General features: G+C 43.1%; 1 long non-coding RNA gene across 2 annotated transcripts; it reads right to left on the reverse strand.

Moving 5' to 3' along the window:
• Positions 1 to 2200: 2200 nt before the first annotated feature.
• On the reverse strand, positions 2201 to 24562 carry LOC134731383 (uncharacterized). Of its 2 annotated transcripts, none has more exons than XR_010113607.1 (4): positions 24453 to 24562; positions 7535 to 7699; positions 5569 to 5603; positions 2201 to 2981 (listed from the first exon to the last, which is right to left on the reverse strand). It is a non-coding gene; the product is annotated as an uncharacterized lncRNA (long non-coding RNA). The 2 variants fall into 2 exon arrangements; XR_010113606.1 differs by lacking the exon at positions 2201 to 2981 and adding an exon at positions 4936 to 5054.
• Positions 24563 to 24860: the final 298 nt, after the last annotated feature.

Consider the following 24860-nt stretch of genomic DNA (forward strand, 5'->3'; position numbering starts at 1 on the left):
TTATGCCTATAATCCCAGCACTTTGGGAGGCCGAGGCCGGCGGATCACCTGAGGTCAGAAGTTTGAGACCAGCCTGACCAACATAGTGAAAACCCATCTCTACTAAGAAAAATACAAAAATTAGCCAGGCGTGGTGGCAGGCACCTGTAATCACAGCTACTTGGGAGACTGAGGCAGGAGAATTGCTTGAACCTGCGAGGCGGAGGTTGCAGTGAGCCAAGGTTGTGCCACTGCACTCCAGCCTGGGCAACAGAGTGAGACTCTGTCTCAAAAAAAAAAAAAGGATGGACTCTTTCCTTTCCATTTCCCCTCACCTGCCTCAGTGTCAACTGGGCACCTTAGGCAGGATTTCCTAGACAGGTAGCGTGAGAATGTGAAACTGGGGGGTGGGAAACACGAATTAAACTGATCGGGGAGCCAGCCTATCCCAGCCAAGTCAATCTGCTTTTCTACAAATTGTTCTGGCCAAAAACACATATCTTTAAGCTTTATGCTGCTCACTGCTGCCAACTGGCCACCCAACCATGGATTCATATAAAAGTGTTGGAGTTAACAGTATAGGCTCTGGACTTGGTTGACTTCAGTTAGAGTCCTAGCTCTGCCACTTACTAACATACAACCTTGGACAAATTACTGAACCCTTCTGAGCCCTTCCTTCCCCTCTGGTGTGGAAAGGCTTCTGTGAGGATGTAACAGGATAATAAGTGAGTGTGTCTGGCACAGTGGCTGGCATATAGTGAGCAGGCAACATGGGGCACACTCCTACCCATCGCATGGAAGGTGGACAGCGCCAGGCAGAGATCTGGTCCTGCAAACAGCCCCTCTTGTTCTGACCTCTGAACTTTTGCTGTTACTTCTCCTCGGATAAATTTCCATCTCATTCTCATATTCATTTTTTTTTTTTGAGACAGGGTCTCACTCTGTCACCCAAGCTGGAGTGCAGTGATGTGATCACAGCTCACTGCAGCCTTGACCTCCCAGGCTCAAGCAATCCACCCACCTCAGCCTCTGCCTCCCACAGTGCTGGGATTACAGGCATAAACTGCTGTGCCCAGCCATAGTTCTCATATACATTTAACTAAATTATTTTCAGAGCTCAACTGAAGTCCCACTTCTATGAAATCTTTCACTGTAGCAGTAGCTTTGGCTTCCAGAGATGCTTTCTTTCTCTAGATTACTGTTATGGCTTTAATCTACACCTGCCCCATTCAGGTTCTGGTTACATTCTGCTTTATACTGATCTTTAATCATTATGTGGGCATTTTGTCATCTCATCTAAAATAAAACTCTTGGAGGTGAGGGTAAATATTTTGCTTCTAGTAACTGCAGGAAAAACCTGTATATGTGAAAAGGAGGTAGAAGTTTTGCATTGCCAAGCTGGGCGTGGTGGCTCACACCTGTAATCCCAGCACTTTGGGAGGCCAAGGTGGACAGATTGCTTGAGCCGTGGAGTTTGAGACCAGCCTGGGTAGTGTGGTGAAACCCTACAAAAACTACAAAAAATAAATCAGGCATGTTGGTAGGTGCCTGTAGTGCCAGCTACTTCAGGAAGCTGAGCCCAGGAAGTCGAGGCTACAATGAGCTGTGATAGAGCCACTGCACTCCGGCCTGGGTGACAGAGTGAGACCTGTCTCAAAAAACAAAACAAAACAAAACAAAACAAAACAAAACAAAACAACAAAAAAAAGGAGTTTGCATTGACTAGCTTGAGGTAATCTCTTCTTCTTTCTTTTTCTTTCAAGATGGGGTCTTGCTCTGTTGTCCAGGTTGGAGTGCAGCGTCATGATTATACTTCACTGCAGCTGTGATCTCCTGGGTTCACGCAAACCTCCCACCTCAGCCTCCCGAGTAGCTGAGACTACAGTTGTGCACTACCTACCATGTCGGGTTAATTTTATTTTTATTTGTTATTATTATTTTTTTAGAGACAGGGTCTCACTATGTTGCCCAGGCTGGTCTTGAATTCCTGGGCTCGAGCGATTCTTCTGCCTCAGCCTCCTGAGTATCTGAGAGTACAGTCTTGAGCCATCATACCCAGCTGATGTAATTTTTCTTGCTTAGTAAAGAGCTAAGGCTCTGAATTTTCATAATTTTCATATATGAATTCTTACATAATTTTCAAAGAATCATGCATTCTTTATATTCGATTATATATTCCTATCCATTATAAATATAGAAATATGAGAAATTCATTAGCAAACTATATCTATCTACCCCTTTCTCCTCAACACACGCACACTCCAAAGGAGGGACAGTTGGAGGCCAAGATTATCATACATAAGATGTTGGTACTGGGATGCTAAACTCTGCAGTTTCCACTGGGGGCTGGTGTCCTCTCCTCTTATGTGCACACATGCTGATGGCGGGGTTGTCATCCTCAGTCCCAACCCCTTCCTGGTTGGTTGTGAATGGGTCTGGAGGCTTCTGGTGGCTGTCCCTGTCACTGCCCCACTGTGGCTGTACTCTGAGGCAGAGGCTCTGCATCACTGCTCTTCAAATGTTTTGCTTAGACACTGTTCTCTTCCCATCCCCAAAAAGGACACCCTCTTCAAGCAAAATGCCCTCGGCCAGCAGTGGACAGTCTGCACTGAATGTTATCACGGCTGCCCAGAAGCAGGTTGGCAGCTCCTGGGAGGCTGGGCTAGAGGCATTCGCATGACACATCCCTGTGTGGCAGTCTTCACCTTTGGTCTTGAAATAAAGCATGCAACTTTTGGATTTCCTCTACCTTAGTTTTCTCTCTTCTGGGGATGTTGTTTCCAAAAGGGCGGCTTTCAGGGGTCTCACCCTCATGGTCTGGGAGCTTGATCTTTCATCCCCAGCCCTTTCCCTTTTCCTCCTGGGAAGCCCAACATCTTTCCTGCAATGTGACTTCTACAGGCCTGCTGTGGCATTCCAGTGACATCCAGGAAAGGCCCCCCCCCCTTCATCTTGACACCAAATGTAAGCATCCAAGGTAAGCATCCTGCCATGAAGTGGGTCTGGAAATGGGTGAAAGAATCTTTTTAAAAAGTTACCATTTCTCTTAGAAGAAAAATCTCAGTTTAAACTCTGACAACCAGTTTCTCTGGTCAACTCTTGTTTCTCTAGTACATTTTCACATGAAGTTGGGCAGACTTGTCCTCCCACTTTTGAGAACAGAGAACACCTAATTTTCACAGTCCAGATTCCCTATTTGTATTAAAAGAATCTCTCCATATGTTTGTCAAACCCCGAAGGCTTTCTTGGCTTGTATGATATTATCCTTTACAAAACATGTTACTCAATTTAGGATGAGAAAATAAACCCATGACAAACTTTCACTGCCTGTGGGTGTTTACCATAAACTCCCCTACTGCCTGCAGAGACTTTTTGTTGTGGTCCTGTAAGTTGACGAATGAAAAGAACCTACTTTTCCAACTTTCTTTGGCTTTACTTTGTAGTGAGGTTTTGCAAGGTTCTCAGCAGGAGGAAATTAAGGAAGACCAGAACCAGACATCTACAGATCTGTCCGTTTCTAGAGAACAAGTACATTTTACAGGACTCTACAAAAGACAGTTTGCAGCACTGTACTTCAGAGCGGAGTCAAAAGACCAAGCCATGTGAAGTGCCTTACAGTGAGGAGAAAAAATGACCTGGTGTCTTTTAGTTATGAAGTTGCTAATACTCATCTTGAGGGAGAAATTCACATGAGTTTCACCAACACCATAAGCTTCCAATTCAATTCAAAAACCCTGATGTTGCCAAATAGAAACGTACACCCTTATTCATTCTCAAGTAGAATGAAATAAAATTGATTGTCTATAAAATATTTATCAGCTCTAGGCTAGTGTTTGAATTATAATATCTCCTGCAGGCTTTAAAATGTCCTGTCTCTGCTTATTTCATTATTGAGTAGGCAGACAAAATTTTTTACTTAATGCAGTGACTATAATGTGTTTACTGGGATTAATTTACACACTCTTGAGGATTAATTTAATTCCTTTATGATAGCAATTTTTCCTGGGATATTTTTCCCCCAAGGGGTCACATTCAAATTTATTAGACTGTTATATGGGCCACAATTATTTGGGTGTAACTGAATAATTTATATCCATGTTTGCCAAGCCTGGCTGCCTATCAGAGTTACCTGGGGAATGTCTTAAAAATATAGATTTCCAGGTCCTTCCCCAGATCCAGTGAAGCAGAGTACAGCCCGAGAATTCTTGCATTTAAAGGTGCTCCCCAGTGATTCAGGTGTAGCAGCCTAGTTAGTGGATGAGGGTTTGGGAACTGATCAATATAGTTTAGTTTCATGTGATTTTAAGGTAAAAGGTTATTGCTATTAGCTGTAGAATTTTCTGTTGCTAACATCACATGCCCTTATCTCTTTTCCTCCTGCCACTCACCAGAGTTGCCCAAGCTTCCCTGCCTATATCAGAAGTAGAAATGAGAGGAGGAGAACATGTGAGATGAAAAAGTTTTGGAGTGGAACTGTGTTGTCACTGATGGTGGTCACTGTGACCAGAGGAGCCAGCAGGAGCAAACAGAACAGACCCCAGATAAAGTTCTTACTCTCCTCCCTGCTGGCCTGGCCTGTCCCAAGCTTTTTGAGTCAGTGTTGCCCTATTCGACTGGGTCACTGTAAGCCCTCAAAAAAGCGAGGTTGGTCCTGGGTTATGTCACAACCTGAATTCACCTTGCTCAGTGATATGCATTGGTATCTGGGCACAGGACTTGAAAAACACTGACCAGTAAAGTTGATTGATGAGTAGAGATAGTTACACCATTTCAAAGCCATCAAGTCTAAAACAACCACAACAAAAAACACTAAAAAAAATCCTTAGGTGTTGTTTCCCTCTTCTCAATGCCAATGAAAGGCTTTTCTGTGCTGCACGAAGGACATCCATCTATTTTATTTATTTATTTATTTATTTATTTATTTATTTATTTATGAGATGGAGTCTTGCTCTGTCGCTCAGGCTGGAGCGCAGTGACACGATCTCAGCTCACTGCAGCCTCTGCCTCCTGGGTTCAAGCGATTCTCGTGCCTCAGCCTCCCGAGCAGCTGGGATTACAGGTGTCCACCACTAAGCCTGGTTAATTTTTGTATTTTTAGTAGAGACGGGGTTTTGCCATGTTGACCAGGCTAGTCTTGAACTCCTGACCTCAGGTGATCCACCTACCTCCGCCTCCCAAAGTGCCTGGGGTTATAGGCGTGAGTCACCACTCCCAGTCTAGATCCATCTATTTTGAACTAAAAATTAATCTTCTGGTTTAATCTAGGATTTTATGAAAATAAATTTATCTATTAGAAAAGTCTTACCTGTGCTACAAAAACATTTTAAGGCATGCGTTTTGGGAGCACATGACTAGTTCCAACCATACAAAAGGCATATGGTAAAAAACAAGCTCCTTCTCATCCTTTCTAGGTTTTATTCCTTAGAGACACACACTGATACCACTTTCTTGGCTATTCTTTGAAAGATGTTTTGTGTTCATATCAAATACTAGCTCATACTATGTAGGCATCCCCTTATAAAACCAGTTGTTTCCAGCCTTTTTGCTGTTATAAAAAATGCTCTAATGAACATGTATACGTATACATACCTGTATCTGTGTCTCTGAACCATGGGGCAGTATATCTGAAGGAGAAATTTTGGGAAGTAAGGTTACAGGCTCTATGAGTTTTGATAGATAGTCCAAATTGCTCCCAAGGGCTTATGCCAGTTTACCACTCATCAATGGTGTGAAAGACATTTTGCTGTATGTTCTTATTGTTTCTAAAAGCATTTTGTTTTTTGAGATGGAGTTTTGCACTGTGACCCAGCTGGAGTGCAGTGGTGTGATCTTGGCGCACTGCAACCTCCCCCTCCCAGGTTCAAGTGGTTCTCCTGCCTCAGCCTCCCAAGTAGCTGGGATTACAGGCATGAGCCACTGTGCCGGACTTTTTTTTTTTTTTTTTTTTTGAGTCAGGGTCTCACTCTGACACCCAGGATGGAGTGCAATGGTATGATCAAGGCTCACTGCAGCCTTGAACTTCTGGGGTCAAGCAATCCTCCTACCTCAGCCTCCCAGGTAGCTGGGACTGCATGTGCACGCCATCACACGCAGCTAATTTCTAAATTATTTTTAGACATGGAGGTCTCACTATGTTGCCCAGGCTGGTCTCCAACTCCTGTCTAGAACTCCTGGGCTCAAACGATCCTCCCATTTTAGCTTCCCAAAGTGCTGGGATTACAGGCATGAGCCACCACACCTGGCCCTCTAAAAGCTTTTCTGTTGTTTTTGTGTGTTTTTCATGATATATAATAGTCATCTGCAGATCAAGATAATTTTACCTCCTTATTTTCTATTTTAATACCTCTATTTCTTTCTTTTGCATTAGTAATTCTAGAGCAATTTAACCAATAATGGTGAGAATGGGTGTCTTTGTCTTTTTCCTGCCTGTAATGGAAAAGCTTCCATTATTTCCCCATTAAGCATAAAAATTAAAAAAAGAATTTTTTCTTTACTGAAATTTCTTTTTAAAAAATCAGGAATAAAACGTTAAGTTTTATCAAATGCTTTTTTGGAATCTATATAAATTATTCTATTAAAAATCATTTATTACATTAATTTAAGACTGTTCAGGAAATCCAGAACTTTTGATTGCCTTGAATCTGTCAAAAAACGTTATGGTTACAACATTATTTTTAATATGAAAAAACCCTAGAAACTATGAAAATATCTCACACTAGGGAAATGGTTATAGCACTTTCATGTAGTGAAAAACTATGCAGCTCTTACAAAAAATAATGAAGCAGATTATCTATGCCAAGATGAATCAATCTGAGACCTGAGGTCAAATAAAAATGGCAAGTGCAATACAGTGCGTGTCCTTATTTGTGTAAACAAAAAGGGACATCACATGTAAATATACATATATATACAAAGAAAAATTCCAGAAGGGTAGAGGTTGAGATCTGAGACAATATACTGTGTCTAGATTAAAAAAAATCTTGTGCATTTATTCCTTTTCCAATGAAAAAAAGAATAACAAAAAAAGTAACGTAATCATTATGTGGGTGCGGTGGCTCACACCCATAATCCCAGCACTTTGGGAGGCCGAGGCAAGAAGATTGCTTGAGCCCAGGAGTTCGAGACCAGCCCGGGCAACATGGCAAAACCTGATCTCCACCAAAAATACAAAGATTAGCTGGGCATGGTGGTGTGAGCCTGTAGTACCAGCTACTCAGGAGGCTGAGGTAGGAGGATCATATGAGTCTGGGAGGTTGAGGCTGCAGTGAACTGTGATCAGATTTGGTGACAGAGTGAGACCCTGCCTCAAAAAAAAAATAAAAAAGTAATGATTAAAGTTTTTTTTTGTTGTTGTTCCTGTTAAAAGTTTATATGCCAGTAACTAAAAGGGGAAAAACAAGCAATATTCAACACAACTAATTATGGGTAAAATTTTCATTCTTTGGTGTGGCTTTCTTGTTTTGTTTTTCATTTTGTCCCTGAGGTGGGAACTTCATCCTTTCATGCTAGTGCTAGCTCTATGATGAATCACCAGATTCTGGAATTTTCCCCCTACCTTTCTGTAGTAGGAGCTTATCCCAGCTGAGCTGGCCTCACTCTTGCATCTGAAGGAGTCACGTAGAGCTTTCATAGTAGTTGTTCTCTGAATAGAGTTCCCAACTCAAAACTTAATAGCAAATGGAAGCTTCTTTGGTCTTGTGCTGATAAAGACTCTTTCAGCCTGGATGAACAATAGGGAAATGATTTACTAAATTAGGGCCAACAATATGCTGATATACCCTTTGTAAAAAATTGTGATTATGAAATTTATAGAGAAAATAACTGTCATAATCATAAGTGAAGGCAGCAGATGAACAGATCACATATACATTATGAATCTAATTTTGCAGAAACAAAAGGGGACATACTAATCAGCTAGCTTTTAGAGCGATTTGGTAAATTGGGTATTTGGGTTTTTCCCAAACATTATCTTAATTTTGGCATTACATGAATGTATTGTATTAAAAAGTTAACAAGGAAGCAGTAAAAACTGTGAGATCCTAATATGAAAAAAGAAAATATATTTTCTTGTTTCCCTTTAATGTCCTGATATGAAGAAGGGAAGTGCCCAGGCTCAAGGTCACACATAGCTAAGAAATTCAAGACAGGATCATAGTGCAAGGATGACTGCTTGATTGCACTTCTGGGCACACAAATGGGGATTCTGCTGTGGCAAGGTTAGGCACAACTATGAGCATAAAATCCCATTATGGAGGGATTCCACTTGGAACTTCCTAATAGGAGGTGGCCACCACGGTTTGAGTTTATATCAGCGTGACTGGCCCTGCTGCTCATTCATCATTTATAAGTGCTCTGCCTCACTGTATCTTGATACAAGGCCCAAAATTCTCTAGGTTGATATAAATTATTTGTTATTGGGGGACAATGGTTTAGCAACTTAGGGAAAGCTTTTAAAAATTCTCCTTGAATGTCCAAAGAGCTTGGACTCTGGGAAATCTGACTGGTGACCATCGTTGGGAGCAGATTTGCCTCCTTTCATTCCCTTACACATTTTATCTCTCAGCTAAAATGGTAACCAGCACTGCTCTCTGCTCATTAATTGCCAGGCATATCAGGTAAGGCCCAGTCTTCCTCAATTTCTTTCTTCCTATTCTAAAATAAATAATGCCCAGGGGTTATTCTATTTCTGCCTCTTTCCAGGTATGACTTTGTTTATGTAGGTAGATAAAGCACTATCATCCTTTTGGCTAGTGCTAAACTACTCTGCTGCTTTGCTGACTGCTGCAGAAGCCTTGCCGCGACTAGAATAAATCCTCTTGTCTCTCCTGTACAGTGTACTTTGGGAAAAGTGGGTCTTCATAAGATGATGCTTGAAACCTTCCTACTTTGGTCAGTTCAGAGAATGACTAGATGGGGAGAGAAGTCACCAACTCTGAGGTTTTGTGAATTAGCAACTGAGAGATTACTTATATTGCAGGGAAAAGTAAAATCATGAAGGTTGAATTGGAAAAAGAGCAGAACTTTGGGAAAATGTGATATGTAGGGACATTTTTTGCAACCAACTTTTAGTCACATAATCAACCTTCAGCAAAAAGTTGAGACTAGCAATGAAAGGCATCAATGGAGAAATTCCAGGAAATGATTGTCAAGGAAAAATCTCAGTAAAAGCAGTAAAGAGCACTTGTCTGAAATTTGAAAACTCTGAATTTTCTTTTTCTTTCTTTTTTTTTTTTTTCTCGGGAGAAAGGGATTATAAAATTAAACCAGTTAGGCAAGGCTCGGTGGCTCATGCCTGTAATCCCAGCACTTTGGGAGGCCGAGGTGGGTGGATCACATGAGGTCAGGAGTTCGAGACCAGCCTGACCAACATGGAGAAACCCTGTCTATACTAAAAATACAAAAATTAGCCAGGCACGGTGGTATGTGCCTGTAGTCCCAGCTATTTGGGAGGCTGAAGCATGAGAATGGCTTGAACCCAGGAGATGGAGGTTGCAGTGACCCAAGATTGTACCACCGTACTCCAGCCTGGGAGACAGAGCCGAGATCCTGTCTCAAAAAAAAAAAAAAAAAGTTCGTGGAAAAGTGGTATTAAAAGATAAAAAATATAAACTTTATAAACTTTATTTCTCAATGTAAGCTCCACCAAATTCAAGACACCTTTGTAAGTGATGACACCAGCCATTTAGTCCATTTCTAAAGAACTGAGGGTCCTGGGAATTTAACCATTTCAATGCTGTTTTTTTTTTTCCACATTATCAACTGAAGAAAAATGGATGCCCTTTAAATTTTTATTTATCTAATTACTATTTTTTGAGACAGGGTCTCACGGTGTTGCCCAGGCTGGAGTGCTGTGGCATGATCTCTGCTCACTGCAACCTCTGCCTCCTGGGCTTAGGTGATCCTCCCACTTCAGTCTCCTGAATAGCTGGGACTACAGGCTCCCACCACCACACCCAGCTAATGTTTCTGGTATTTTTTGTAGAGTTGGGGTTTCACCACATTGCCCAAGCTAGTCTCAAACTCCTGGCCTCAAGCAATCCACCTGCCTTGGTCTCCCAAAGTGCTGGGATTACAGCATGAGCCACCACACCTGGCCTAAATTTTTTCTTAAGATTAGAAAATTAAGAAGGTCAGAAGGAGCCAAATCAGCACTGTAAGATGGATGCCTAATGATTTCCCACTGAAACTCTAGAAAAATTGCCCTTGTTTGATGGGAGGAATGAGCAGGAGCATTGCTTTGGTGGAGAAGGACTCTCTGGTGACACTTTTCTGGGTGTTTTTCTGTGGAAGCTTTGGCTAACTTTCTCAAAATACTCTCATAATAAGCAGATATTATCATTCTTTGGCCCTCCAGAAAGTCAACAAGCAAAATGCCTTGAGCATCCCAAAAAACTGTTGCCATGACCTCTGCTCTTGACTGGTCTGCTTTTGCTTTGACTGGGCTTTTATCTCTTGGTAGTCATTGCTTTGATCGTACTTTGTCTTCAAGATCATACTGGTAAAGCCATGTTTCATCTCCTATTACAATTCTTCAAAGAAATTCTTCAGGATCTTGGTCCCACTTGTTTAAATTTCTGTTGAAAGCTCTGCTCTTCTCTGCAGCTGATCTGGGTGCAATGGTTTTGGCATCCATTGAATAGAAAGTTCGCTCAACTTTAAGTTTTCCTTTAGAATTTTCTAGGCTGAACAAGTTGAGATGTCTATAGTGTTGATTATTGTTTCTGCAGTTAATTGTCAGTCCTCTTTAATTAGGCACAAGCAAGATGAATTTTTTTTTTTTCAAATTGACGTGGATGGTCTGCTGCTGCGGGCTACATCTTCAACATCATCTCATCCCTTCTTAAAACAAGGCTGGGTGTGGTGGCTTGTGTTTGTAATCCCAGCACTTTGGGAGGCTGAGGCAGGAGGATTGCTTGAGCCCACGGGTTCGAGACCAGCCTGGCCAACACAGCAAGACGCCCCCCCCCTACAAATTAAAAAACAAAGAGACAAACAAAAAAACAAAAAACTAAGTTATCTATTTGCAAACTGCTGATTTCTTTGGAGGCATTATTTCCAGAAACTTTTTGTAAAGCGTCATTGATCTCACCATTCTTCCACCCAAGGTTCACCATAAATTTGATATTTGTCCTTGCTTCAGTTTTAGCAGAATTCATGTTGCTCTGACAGAGGCTCTTTTCAAACTTACGTCTTATCCTTTTTAGTGCCTTAAACTAGATCCTGTTCAGACACATAATGTTAGTCCCGTTTATTTTTGAAATCTTTGCATAGTTTTTTCATAATATGCATTTTCCATGTACTTTTTTTTTTTTTTTGAGACGGAGTCTGGCTCTGTCCGCCAGGCTGGAGTGCAGTGGCGCGATCTCGGCTCACTGCAAGCTCCACCTCCCGGGTTCGCGCCATTCTCCTGCCTCAGCCTCCCGAGTAGCTGGGACTACAGGTGCCGGCTACCGCACCCGGCTAATTTTTTGTATTTTCAGTTGAGACGAGGTTTCACCGTGTTAGCCAGGATGGTTTCAATCTCCTGACCTCGTGATCTGCCCCCCTCAGCCTCCCAAAGTGCTGGGATTACAGGCGTGAGCCACCGCGCCCCGCTTTCCATGAACTTTTTGCGGCGGAGAGACAGGATCTTGCTCTGTCATCCAGGCTAGAGTGCAGTGGCATGATCATAGTTCACTGTAGCTTCAATCTCCTTGGTTCAAGGGATCCCCCGGCCTCAGCCTCTATGAACTTTTTGAAGACCGTGTGTGTGTGTGTGTCTGGGGCGGGCGGGGGGGGCGGGTAGAGAGAGAGGAGGTATTTTTTATTTTATTCTGGAAAAAGATATTTAAACAAAAACTTAAAATCATTAGATAAGGAGTTGGAGCTACTCAAGTGCACATGAATCCTACCCCTGAAATCAATTTACCAGTCTCCAGGAAACAGAAGAATCCACCAGGTGCCCAGGGATAAATTGTGATTTGGGGTTTTGGCCATCAGGTTTCTCATTTGTCAAAGCAGCAGGCTGTTTCCGGGCATCTCTAAGGCCTTCTCAATTCTAGCTCAAGGACATTCTTTATTTAGTTATGGTGCCAGTATGTGGCAGAAATGCCATCACCAAGCTCTGCCGGGGTTTCAACCAGTGCTCCAAGTGGTCCTCACGGAGTGGGTGGGGGTGTGAGGCTGGCTGAGCGCGGCACCCAGTCATGCTCCTCAGTGTCTTCTCTTTCCTACCTTCTCTTCCAGAGTGCCTGGCTTCCCCCATGGCAGCTTTGAGGCTATGCCCACATTTTACAAAAGTCTTCACATTTCATGAGCCGTCTTCAAGGTCCGTATAAGACAATTTAGTGACTGAATACGGGCAAGTTTCCACTTAACATCTGGGCATTTTTCATTTGTCTATTTGTCCCATGATGCTTTTGAGCAATGGCCAGACTCAGATGAGTTTTGGTACTTGTGGTGGACATCTGTTTTGGTCTGACCAACAACCCTTTCCCTGCCATTGGAAAACAGCAGCCAGCTTTTCCTTTGGGGGAACTACCCTGACTCCACTGCCTGCAGTCTTTTTTTGTTTTTTTTTTTTTGTATTTATTTATTTATTTATTTATTTATTTATTTATTTATTTATTTATTATACTTTAGGGTTTTAGGGTACATGTGCACAATGTGCAGGTTTGTTACATATGTATCCATGTGCCATGTTGATTTCCTGCACCCATTAACTCGTCATTTAGCATTAGGTGTATCTCCTAATGCTGTCCCACCCCCCTCCCCCAACCCCACAACAGTCGCCGGAGTGTGATGTTCCCCTTCCTGTGTCCATGAGTTCTCATTGTTCAATTCCCACCTATGAGTGAGAACATGCGGTGTTTGGTTTTTTGTCCTTGCGATAGTTTACTGAGAATGATGTTTTCCAGTTTCATCCATGTCCCTACAAAGGACACGAACTCATCATTTTTTATGGCTGCATAGTATTCCATGGTGTATATGTGCCACATTTTCTTAATCCAGTCTATCGTTGTTGGACATTTGGGTTGGTTCCAACTCTTTGCTATTGTGAATAGTGCTGCAATAAACATACGTGTGCATGTGTCTTTATAGCAGCATGATTTATAGTCCTTTGGGTATATACCCAGTAATGGGATGGCTGGGTCAAATGGTATTTCTAGTTCGAGATCCCTGACGAATCGCCACACTGACTTCCACAATGGTTGAACTAGTTTACAGTCCCACCAACAGTGTAAAAGTGTTCCTATTTCTCCACATCCTCTCCAGCACCTGTTGTTTCCTGATTTTTTAATGATGGCCATTCTAACTGGTGTGAGATGTTATCTCACTGTGGTTTTGATTTGCATTTCTCTGATGGCCAGTGATGAGGAGCATTTCTTCATGTGTTTTTTGGCTGCATAAATGTCTTCTTTTGAGAAGTGTCTGTTCATATCCTCTGCCCACTTTTTGATGGGGTTGTTTGTTTTTTTCTTGTAAATTTGTTTGAGTTCATTGTAGATTCTGGATATTAGCCCTTTGTCAGATGAGTAGGTTGCAAAAATTTTCTCCCATTCTGTAGGTTGCCTGTTCACTCTGATGATAGTTTCTTTTGCTGTGCAGAAGCTCTTTAGTTTAATGAGATCCCATTTGTCGATTTTGGCTTTTGTTGCCATTGCTTTTGGTGTTTTAGACATGAAGTCCTTGCCCACGCCTATGTCCTGAATGGTATTGCCTAGGTTTTCTTGTAGGATTTTAATGGTTTTAGGTCTAACATATAAGTCTTTAATCCATCTTGAATTAATTTTTGTATAAGGTGTAAGGAAGGGATCCAGTTGCAGCTTTCTACATATGGCTAGCCAGTTTTCCCAGCACCATTTATTAAATAGGGAATCCTTTCCCCATTTCTTGTTTTTGTCAGGTTTGTCAAAGATCAGATAGTTGTAGCTATGCGGCATCATCTCTGAGGGCTCTGTTCTGTTCCATTGATCTATGTCTCTGTTGTGGTACCAGTACCATGCTGTTTTGGTTACTGTAGCCTTGTAGTATAGTTTAAAGTCAGGTAGCGTGATGCCTCCAGCTTTGTTCTTTTGGCTTAGGATTGACTTGGCGATGCGGGCTCTTTTTTGGTTCCATATGAACTTGAAAGTAGTTTTTTCCAATTCTGTGAAGAAAGTCATTGGTAGCTTGATGGGGATGGCATTGAATCTATAAATTACCTTGGGCAGTATGGCCATTTTCACGATATTGATTCTTGCAACCCATGAGCATGGAATGTTCTTCCATTTGTTTGTATCCTCTTTTATTTCATTGAGCAGTGGTTTGTAGTTCTCCTTGAAGAGGTCCTTCACATCCCTTGTAAGTTGGATTCCTAGGTATTTTATTCTCTTTGAAGCAGTTGTGAATGGGAGTTCACTCATGATTTGGCTCTCTGTTTGTCTGTTATTGGTGTATAAGAATGCTTGTGATTTTTGCACATTGATTTTGTATCCTGAGACTTTGCTGAAGTTGCTTATCAGCTTAAGGAGATTTTGGGCTGAGACAATGGGGTTTTCTAGATATACAATCATGTTATCTGCAAACAGGGACAATTTGACTTCCTCTTTTCCTAATTGAATACCCTTTATTTCCTTCTCCTGCCTGATTGCTCTGGCCAGAACTTCCAGTACTATGTTGAATAGGAGCGGTGAGAGAGGGCATCCCTGTCTTGTGCCAGTTTTCAGAGGGAATGCTTCTAGTTTTTGCCCATTCAGTATGATATTGGCTGTGGGTTTGTCGTAGATAGCTCTTATTATTTTGAGATACGTCCCATCAATACCTAATTTATTGAGAGTTTTTAGCATGAAGGGTTGTTGAATTTTGTCAAATGCCTTTTCTGCATCTATTGAGATAATCATGTGGTTTTTGTCTTTGGTTCTGTTTATATGCTGGATTACATTTATTGATTTGCGTATGTTGAACCAGCCTTGCATCCCAGGGATGAAGCCCACTTGATCATGGTGGATAAGCTTTTTGATGTGCTGCTGGATTCGGTTTGCCAGTATTTTATTGAGGATTTTTGCATCAATGTTCATCAAGGATATTGGTCTGAAATTCTCTTTTTTGGTTATGTCTCTGCCAGGTTTTGGTATCAGGACAATGCTGGCTTCATAAAATGTGTTAGGGAGGATTCCCTCTTTTTCTATCGATTGGAATAGTTTCAGAAGGAATGGTACCAGTTCCTCCTTGTACCTCTGGTAGAATTCAGCTGTGAATCCCTCAGGTCCTGGACTCTTTTTGGTTGGTAAGCTACTGATTATTGCCACAATTTCAGAACCTGTTATTGGTCTATTCAGAGATTCAACTTCTTCCTGGTTTAGTTTTGGGAGGGTGTATTTGTCAAGGAATTTATCCATTTCTTCTAGATTTTCTAGTTTATTTGCATAGAGGTGTTTGTAGTATTCTCTGATGGTAGATTGTATTTCTGTGGGATCGGTGGTGATATCCCCTTTTTCATTTTTTATTGCATCTATTTGATTCTTCTCTCTTTTCTTCTTTATTAGTCTTGCTAGCGGTCCATCAATTTTGTTGATCTTTTCAAAAAACCAGCTCCTGGATTCATTAATTTTTTGAAGGGTTTTTTGTGTCTCTATTTCCTTCAGTTCTGCTCTGATTTTAGTTATTTCTAGCCTTCTGCTAGCTTTTGAATGTGTTTGCTCTTGCTTTTCTAGTTCTTTTAATTGTGATGTTAGGGTGTCAATTTTGGATCTTTCCTGCTTTCTCTTGTGGGCATTTAGTGCTATAAATTTCCCCCTACACACTGCTTTGAATGTGTCCCAGAGATTCTGGTATGTTGTGTCTTTGTTCTCGTTGGTTTCAAAGAACATCTTTATTTCTGCCTTCATTTCATTATGTACCCAATAGTCATTCAGGAGCAGGTTGTTCAGTTTCCATGTAGTTGAGTGGTTTTGAGTGGGTTTCTTAATCCTGAGTTGTAGTTTGATTGCACTGTGGTCTGAGAGACAGTTTGTTATAATTTCTGTTCTTTTACATTTGCTGAGGAGAGCTTTACTTCCAACTATGTGGTCAATTTTGGAATAGGTGTGGTGTGGTGCTGAAAAAAATGTATATTCTGTTGACTTGGGGTGGAGAGTTCTGTAGATGTCTATTAGGTACACTTTATGTAGAGCTGAGTTCAATTCCTGGATATCCTTGTTAACTTTCTGTCTCGTTGATCTGTCTAATGCTGACAGTGGGGTGTTAAAATCTCCCATTATTATTGTGTGGGAGTTTAAGTCCCTTTGTAGGTCACTCAGGACTTGCTTTATGAATCTGGGTGCTCCTGTGTTGGGTGCATATATATTTAGGATAGTTAGCTCTTCTTGTTGAATTGATCCCTTTACCATTATGTAATGGCCTTCTTTGTCTCTTTTGATCTTTGTTGGTTTAAAGTCTATTTTATCAGAGACTAGGATTGCAACCCCTGCCTTTTTTTGTTTTCCAGTTGCTTGATAGATCTTCCTCCATCCCTTTATTTTGAGTCTATGTGTGTCTCTGCACGTGAGATGGGTTTCCTGAATACAGCACACTGATGGATCCTGACTCCTTATCCAGTTTGCCAGTCTGTGTCTTTTGATTGGAGCATTTAGCCCATTTACATTTAACGTTAATATTGTTATGTGTGAATCTGATCCTGTCATTATGATGTTAGTTGGTTATTTTGCTCGTTAGTTGCTATAGTTTCTTCCTAGCCTCGATGGTCTTTACAATTTGGCATGTTTTTGCAGGGGCTGGTACCGGTTGTTCCTTTCCATGTTTAGTGCTTCCTTCAGGAGCTCTTTTAGGGCAGGCCTGGTGGTGACAAAATCACTCAGCGTTTGCTTGTCTGTAAAGTATTTTATTTCTGCTTCACTTATGAAGCTTAGTTTGGCGGGATAGGAAATTCTGGGTTGAAAATTCTTTTCTTTAAGACTGTTGAATATCGGCCCCCACTCTCTTCTGGCTTGTAGAGTTTCTGCTGAGAGATCAGCTGTTAGTCTGATGGGCTTCCCTTTGTGGGTAACCCGACCTTTCTCTCTGGCTGCCCTTAACATTTTTTCCTTCATTTCAACTTTGGTGAATCTGACAATTATGTGTCTTGGAGTTGCCCTTCTCGAGGAGTATCTTTGTGGCATTCTCTGTATTTCCTGAATCTGAATGCTGGCCTGCCTTGCTAGATTGGGGAAGTTCTCCTGGATAATATCTTGCAGAGTGTTTTCCAACTTGGTTCCATTCTCCCCATCATTTTCAGGTACACCAATCAGACGTAGGTTTGGTCTTTTCACACAGTCCCAAATTTCTTGGAGGCTTTGTTCATTTCTTTTTATTCTTTTTTCTCTAAACTTCCCTTCTCTCTTCATTTCATTCATTTCATCTTCCATCAGCGATACCCTTTCTTCCAGTTGATCGCATCTGCTACTGAGGCTTCTGCAATCTTCGCGTAGTTCTCGAAACTTGGCTTTCAGCTCCATCAGCTCCTTTAAGCCCTTCTCTCCATTGGTTATTCTAGTTATCCATTCTTCTAATTTTTTTTTCAAAGTTTTTAACTTCTTTGCTATTGTTTTGAATTTCCTCTCGTAGCTCAGAGTAGTTTGATCGTCTGAAGCCTTCTTCTCTCAACTCATCAAAGTCATCCTCCATCCAGCTTTGTTCCGTTGCTGGTGAGGAACTACGTTCCTTTGGAGGAGGAGAGGTGCTCTGTTTTTTAGAGTTTCCAGTTTTTTTGCTCTGTTTTTTCCCCATCTTTGTGGTTTTATCTACTTTTTGTCTTTGACGATGGTGATGTACAGATGGGTTTTTGGTGTGGATGTCCTTTCTGTTTGTTAGTTTTCCTTCTACCAGACAGGACCCTCAGCTGCAGGTCTGTTGGAGTTTACTAGAGGTCCACTCCAGACCCTGTTTGGCTGGGTGTCAGCAGCGGTGGCTGCAGAAGAGCGGATTTTCGTGAGACCACAAATTCAGCTGTCTGATAGTTCCTCTGAAAGTTTTGTCTCAGAGGAGTACCCGGTTGAATGAGGTGTCAGTCTGTCCCTACTGGGGGGGTGCCTCCCAGTTAGGCTGCTCAGGGGTGAGGGACCCACTTTAGGAGGCAGTCTGTCCATTCTCAGATCTCCAGCTGCGTGCTGGGAGAACCACTACTCTCTTCAAAGCTGTCAGTCAGACAGGGACATTTAAGTCTGTGGAGGTTCTTGCTGAGTTTTTGTTTGTCTGTGCCCTGCCCCCAGAGGTGGAGCCTACAGAGGCAGGCAGGCCTCCTTGAGCTGTGGTGGGCTCCACCCAGTTCGAGCTTCCTGGCTGCTTTGTTTACCTAAGCAAGCCTGGGCAATGGCGGGCGCCCCTCCCCCAGCCTCGTTGCCGCCTTGCAGCGTGATCTCAGACTGCTGTGCTAGCAATCAGCGAGATTCCGTGAGCATAGGACCCTCCGAGCCAGGTGCGGGACACAATCTCCTAGTGTGCCGTTTTCCAGGCCCGTTGGAAAAGCGCAGTATTAGGATGGGACTGACCTGATATTCCAGGTGCCGTCTGTTTCCCCTTTCTTTGAATAGGAAAGGGAACTCCCTGACCCCTTGCGCTTCCCGAGTGAGGCAATGCCTCGCCCTGCTTCGGCTCGCGCACAGTGCGCTTCACCGACTGTCCTGCACCCACTGTTAGGCACTCCCTAGTGAGATGAAACCGGTACCTCAAGCAGAAATGCAGAAATCACCCGTCTTCTGTGTCGCTGGGGCTGGGAGCTGGAGACCGGAGCTGTTCCTATTCGGCCATCTTGGCTCCACCCACTGCCTGCAGTCTTGAGGGAACTGTCAATCAAGGAGCCTTGGGTAGGTGAGATCTGAGACCCACAGCAGGCCAGTCAGACTCTTCAGGGAATTTGATCATGAGTGGAATGACGTCAGATCGGAAAAATAATTCAAGTCTGACAAAGCACCATTAATTCCTGTTACATCAAGTAGCACAGTGATGAGACTGCAACAAACTGAATGTGTCCTCAAATTTGTATGTTGAAAGACTAACCCATGGTGTGATGGTGTTAGGGTGGGGGCTTTGGGAGGTGATTAAGTTGTTAAGGTGGAGACCTCTTTTTTTGTTTTTTTGAGACGGAGTCTCGTTCCTGTCATGCAGGCTGGAGTACAGTGGCGTGATCTCTGCTCACTGCAATCTCTGCTTCCCAGGTTTAAGTGATTTTCCTGCTTCAGCCTCCCGAGTAGCTGGGATTACAGGCATGCACCACCACATCTGGCTAATTTTTGTATTTTTAGTAGAGACGGGGTTTCACCATGTTAGCCAGGCGGGTCTCGAACTCCTATACTCAGGTGATAGATGGAGCCGCCTTGAATGGGATTAGTGCTGTTACTAAAGGGACCCCAGAGAGCTCTCTTGCCCTTTTCTGCCATGTGAAGACTTGAGAATTAACCTGGATTCTCAACCCAGAAGAGGGTCTTTGCCAGAACCTAATCATGCTGACACCCTCATCTTAGACTTCCAGCCTCTGGAGCTATAAGAAATAAATTTCTGTTGTTTCTAAGCCACCTCGCCTGTGGTACTTTGTTAGAGCAGCCCCAGCTAAGACAGAGGCAGCGAAGCCTTTGGAGTGTGGCCTGAGGAGCTGGACTGGGGTGGATTGAGCCAGAGACCCACTTACTAAAGAAACCGCCACTTACTAAATAAGCCCTGGGGCAACCTTATTAACCTCCTGTGCCTCAGTTTCCTCCTACTGTAAAAGGGAATACTAGTCCTTCCTTCATAGGGTTCTTGTGACATGATTAGTGCAGGTATATTAGCCAGGGCTCTTAAATAGGATCCATTCAGAGTATTTTAAGCAGAACCAAATTGATGTATGTACTAGGAACATAAAAACCAATGGAAGGCTAGAGAAGTGGGTCCCAGGCTGCAGGAATGGGTTCTGGAGCACGCTTCCCAACTGGCCTGCTGGGAGCTGCCTCCTTTGCCATCATTGGGAAGGAAGATTGTATATAGACCATCACAGGACGATTGACTTCAAGAATGCAATGCCATAGCTGTGATCCAGGGACCAGGAAGCCACTTGGCTGCTACTTAACCACCTCTCATCACTCAAGAAGTTGGAGACTGGGCTGGGGGCAGTGGCTCACCCCTGTGATCCCAGCACTTTGGGAGGCCGAGGCGGGATCACGTGAGGTCTGGAGCTTAAGACTAGCCTGACCAATGTGGAGAAATCCTGTCTCTATTAAAAATACAAAATTAGCCAGGCATGTTGGTACATGCCAGTAATCCCAGCTACTTAGGAGGCTGAGGCAGGAGAACTGGTTGAACCCAGGAGGTGGAAGTTGCGGTGAGCTGAGATCATGCCATTGTGCTCCAGCCTGGGCAACAAGAGCGGAACTCTGTCTCAAAAAAAAAAAAAAAAAGGAAGTTGGAGACTGGACAGTGGACAGTACTCTTCCCAAAAGCATGAAGATTATGGGGGCTCATTTGTTAGTGCTGAAACAATGGTAAAAGTGATTTTTACCATTGTGCTACAAAAAAGCATTTGTAAACAAGTGATGCAACTTGCAGGGAGTGATCTAACTCTGAGGACCCTCTCAGCTTTATAATTTTATAATTCCCAAGTCACATGCAAAAGTCAGTTCCATTAACTTGTAATTATGCATCATATCTTTTGTGATTATAAAGAGGGAGGATTGCAATTCATGGGCTTTCCAGCAGACTAGAAGCATTTATTACCTGCATCTTACTGACAAATTTTCAAGGAGTTACTGCCTCATTTCGATGCAGTTATAATAGTGTAATTCACTTTTGTGATACTGGCCTGGTGAACTGGAGTTGGCACCAGGCAGTTGGCAGTGTAATCACATATGAGGCTGTCACTGAGCCAAAGGAGAAGGATCTGAACGTGAGTCTGGTAGGGAGAAGGGAGAGAAGGAGGATGAGGAAGCTGATGCTGATTGGGACCTCACAGTCAGGTGTCAGCTGTGATAGAGAGTTGGGAAACTCACCTGCCCTGCAGAAGGCTGGAGATTGGAGTGGGGTGGGATGAGGAATACTTTGGGTTCAAAGACGGCAATGTCAGCTGCAACTCCAGCTTGCATTCCTAGCAGGAGAGCTGACCTAACAGCAGAACACTTCACAGGAAAACTAGGCTTTGGGAATGCTCAGGGGCTTGACAAGTGGAGATGAGTTCAGGAGTCTCAGTTCTTACCCAATAGGCCTTCCCTAGTGAGGAGGGCATGCTGGGCTGTGAGGAGAGGATCAGAAAGGCTTACAGAGCTAAGCCAGGCATCGGAGCCACTTCCTACTTCATGTCACCACTGGGATTTATAATGGATCCCAGCTGGGCACGGTGGTTCATGCCTGAAATCCCAGCACTTTGGGATGCCGAGATGGGTGGATTGCTTGAGACCAGGAGTTTGAGACCAGCCTGGCCACCATGGCTAAACCCTGTTTCTACAAAAAATACAAAAATTAGCAGGGCTTAGTGGTGCGCACCTGTAGACCCAGCTACTCGGGAGGCTGAGGTGGGAAGGACTGCTTGAGATCAAAGCTGCAGTGAGCTGTGACTGCGCCACTGCATTCCAGCCTGGGCAACAAGAGCAAGATCTTGTCTCAAAAAACAAACAAACAAAAACAAAACAAAACAAAACAACAACATCAAAACAAAGAACAGGTCCCAGTTACTCTGAGCAGAAATTCTACTGAAACAGCATTTCTTTCACTTGAATAGTACATAGACCTTTCTTTTTCTTAAATCAGAAAAGAAATTTTTACAAGCTAAATATTGGATTAAGCAGTTTTTATAACTACTTAAATATGTAAAAAAAAGTAAAAAATATAAAATGAAATCATGAAATCATATCATTTAATATATAAAGTGATATATAATCATATATATATAAAATGATATAATGATAAACAGTATAGCATTGCATTAAGAACACAATTTTTGGAGCAAGACCCACTTGGGTTTAAATCCTAGACCTGTCACTTACATGATGTGTAACCTCAGGTAAGTTCATTTCTCTGTGCCTCAGTTTACTGACTGGTAAGACACAGGAAATAGTATCTATCTCATAGGATTGTTTTGAGGATTAAAGGGTCAATCCACGAAAAAGGCTTAGCACAGTGCCTGGCATGTGGCAAGCACTAATTAGTACTAGCTATTATTATAAAAACAAAGCTGATGTATGAATGAAGCCCAAACACCACTGCAAAACCAGTATTTTATAAGTAAAGCAACATTAGTTTAATATGACAGATGATGCTCTTGTCCTGAAACTAATGGTGTAGTTATTGTCTTTGGCCTTTGGGTTCAGTGCTAATGCAAAGAATACCTGTTAGCTTTGCCTTGTATGCTAGCTCAGAATAATCCAACCTCATAGTTAATTAAAACTCTGCCCTTGAGCATTCCTGAAATGCCGATTTTAATGGAAGGCCAGTTGATCACTCTGAGGAAGTGTCTTGCTCACTCAAAAGTAAAGTTAGCATTGTCACATGCTGGAAATCTGCCTTTAAGAAGTGTCTAATTGCATAATTGCTAGAATGAGGAACAGAAAGGTTTTTCATTGTTCATGCAGTGCCACATTCATAACAAACTTTTACAAGATGGTAGGTACAAAATGGGGTCCATGAACACGAGAATGCTGCTTTGATTGCTACAAGTTTCTTTTGAGCTTGGATAACAAAACGTTGGGCACTTTATTTAAATCATTTTGGATCCTTCATGGTTCATCACCACATGGTATCATTTGGCCTTCACTTGAAGAGAATGTTTATGAATATAAATGCAGACTGTAAATTATATGGCAGAGACTGGGTGTGGTGGTTCATGCCTGTAATCCTAGCACTTTGGGAGGCCGACGCGGGCGGATCACCTGAAGTCAGGAGTTTGAGACAGACTTGGCCAACATGGTGAAATCCCATCTCTACTAAAAATATAAAAAATTAGCCGGGTGTGGTGGTGGGCACGTGTAGTCCTAGCTACTCAGGAGGCTGAGGCAGGGAGAATTACTTGAACCTAGGAGGCAGAGGTTGCAGTGAGCCAAGATTGTGCCACTGCACTCCAGCCTGGGTGACAGAGCGAGACTCCATCTCAAAAATTTAAAAAAAAATTATATGGCAGAATATCAATTTTTAAAAAAAAATTACCATCAGGCTGGGTGCGGTGGCTCACACCTGTAATCCCAACACTCTGGGAGGGCGAGGCAGGTGGATCACGAGGTCAGGAGATCGAGATCATCCTGGCTAACATGGTGAAACCCCGTCTCTACTAAAAATACAAAAAATTAGCCAGGCATGGTGGCAGGCACATGCAGTCCCAGCTACTCGGGAGGCTGAGGCAGGAGAATGGTGTGAACCCGGGAGGTGGAGCTTGCAGTGAGCCGAGATCATACCATTGCACTCCAGCCTGGGCAACAGAGCAAGACTCCGTCTCAAAAAAAAAAAAAAAAAGATTACCATCAAAATGGAAAAACCAAACCAAACCAATACTCTTGTGGAGAAATGGAGACCCCTAGGAATTCAAATCTTCTCTCACTTTGGTAACCCAGTGCCTGGCATATATACAGTGGGTGCTCAGTACATATTTGTTTCTGAATTAGGGAAAGACTTGAATGAGGGAAGTGAAGGCAGTCACCCATTCCTGTGTGTTAGGTCAGTATGGTGGGGGCAGGTGAGATGCTGGGATCTAGAGGTATTGTGGACCCCCAGGGCTCACCGTGGTACTCCAGCTCTGGGGCACCTTCAGGGAACAATTAGGAGCAGGGATGCTTGGGCCTGGGATGTCAAGTCTGAAAAGGATGACCTAATTATCAGCACAGTGGGTAGAGGATAGGGCCGAGATTCCTGCCATTGGGATTGCACAGGAAACTGGGACTGCCCAGCCCTGCAGCTGGCCCTGTAGGTAAAAACAGATCTGGGCAAACCGGTCCAGTGTGGAGGCAGGGAATGAGATAACCTCCACCTGAAAAATGGGACGAATCACACCAGATACATTCATATGAATACTGTCACTGCCTCAATTTTGCTCAATTGGGGGAAAAATTAATTTTAACCTGAAATTTAAGGCAAAGAGTACCCAATATAATAACAAGTTTCTCCAATAGAACAAGGCGACCCACAGGTACAGCCATGTAGCCCAGTGTTATACAGATTCCTGGGCCCCAGGCCCAAGAGGTTAGGATAAAGTCTCTTTCAGAGCCCTGGTATCTGTATTTTCAACAAGCCCCAATCCCCCACCCCCACCAGGTGATTCTGATGCAGGAGGGCTGCAGCCCTGCCTTAACACTGATCCAGTTTCTTTAAAGACTCAACAGACCTGGCTGAGCTAAATAAGCTGCTGAGTTAATTAACGAAACAGCCAGACAATCTTTATTGATTTCCTCCCACGTGCAGGACTCTGTGCTGGGTCTTAGCAAGAGAGGCAATTGTCTCCCATCTTCCCTCACTTTCTGCCCCACATTCAGTACCTGCTATCTTTTTCCGGTAATTAAACCTTCTTCTTGTGCCCCAGTTTTACTCACTGGGCACCTGTATTGTTCCCCTCTGCCAGAATCCGCGTTGGTATTTGTCTCTTTGTTCCTCTGGAATCAGACTTCCAGGCTGCACCCAGGACTTGAGTCTCATCTGAGCTCTGCCCGTTTCCTGCTGTCGTACTTCCTGAAGCTGCAGGGGTCATGCGGACTGGTGGCCCCTGCCTACCCTCAGCCCCGCTGTCTAAGCAGCCACGCTGGGTCCCTGGGGCACCATTCCTCTCCCAACCCTCGGCCGATTGGATAAGTTTGACCCCAAAACATCCCGCCCTGGTCAGGCTAGAGGCGTGTGTTCTGGGAAAGAGGAGCTGATTCCTTCCTTGGGAATTTGGAAATTTGGAGTCCAGCGATGGGTACTGAAAAAGCACGAGGAACTTAGGTGTTAGTTTCATAGTTTTG

Source organism: Symphalangus syndactylus, chromosome 9, assembly GCF_028878055.3.
Source record: "Symphalangus syndactylus isolate Jambi chromosome 9, NHGRI_mSymSyn1-v2.1_pri, whole genome shotgun sequence".
NCBI classification, from domain to species: domain Eukaryota; kingdom Metazoa; phylum Chordata; class Mammalia; order Primates; family Hylobatidae; genus Symphalangus; species Symphalangus syndactylus.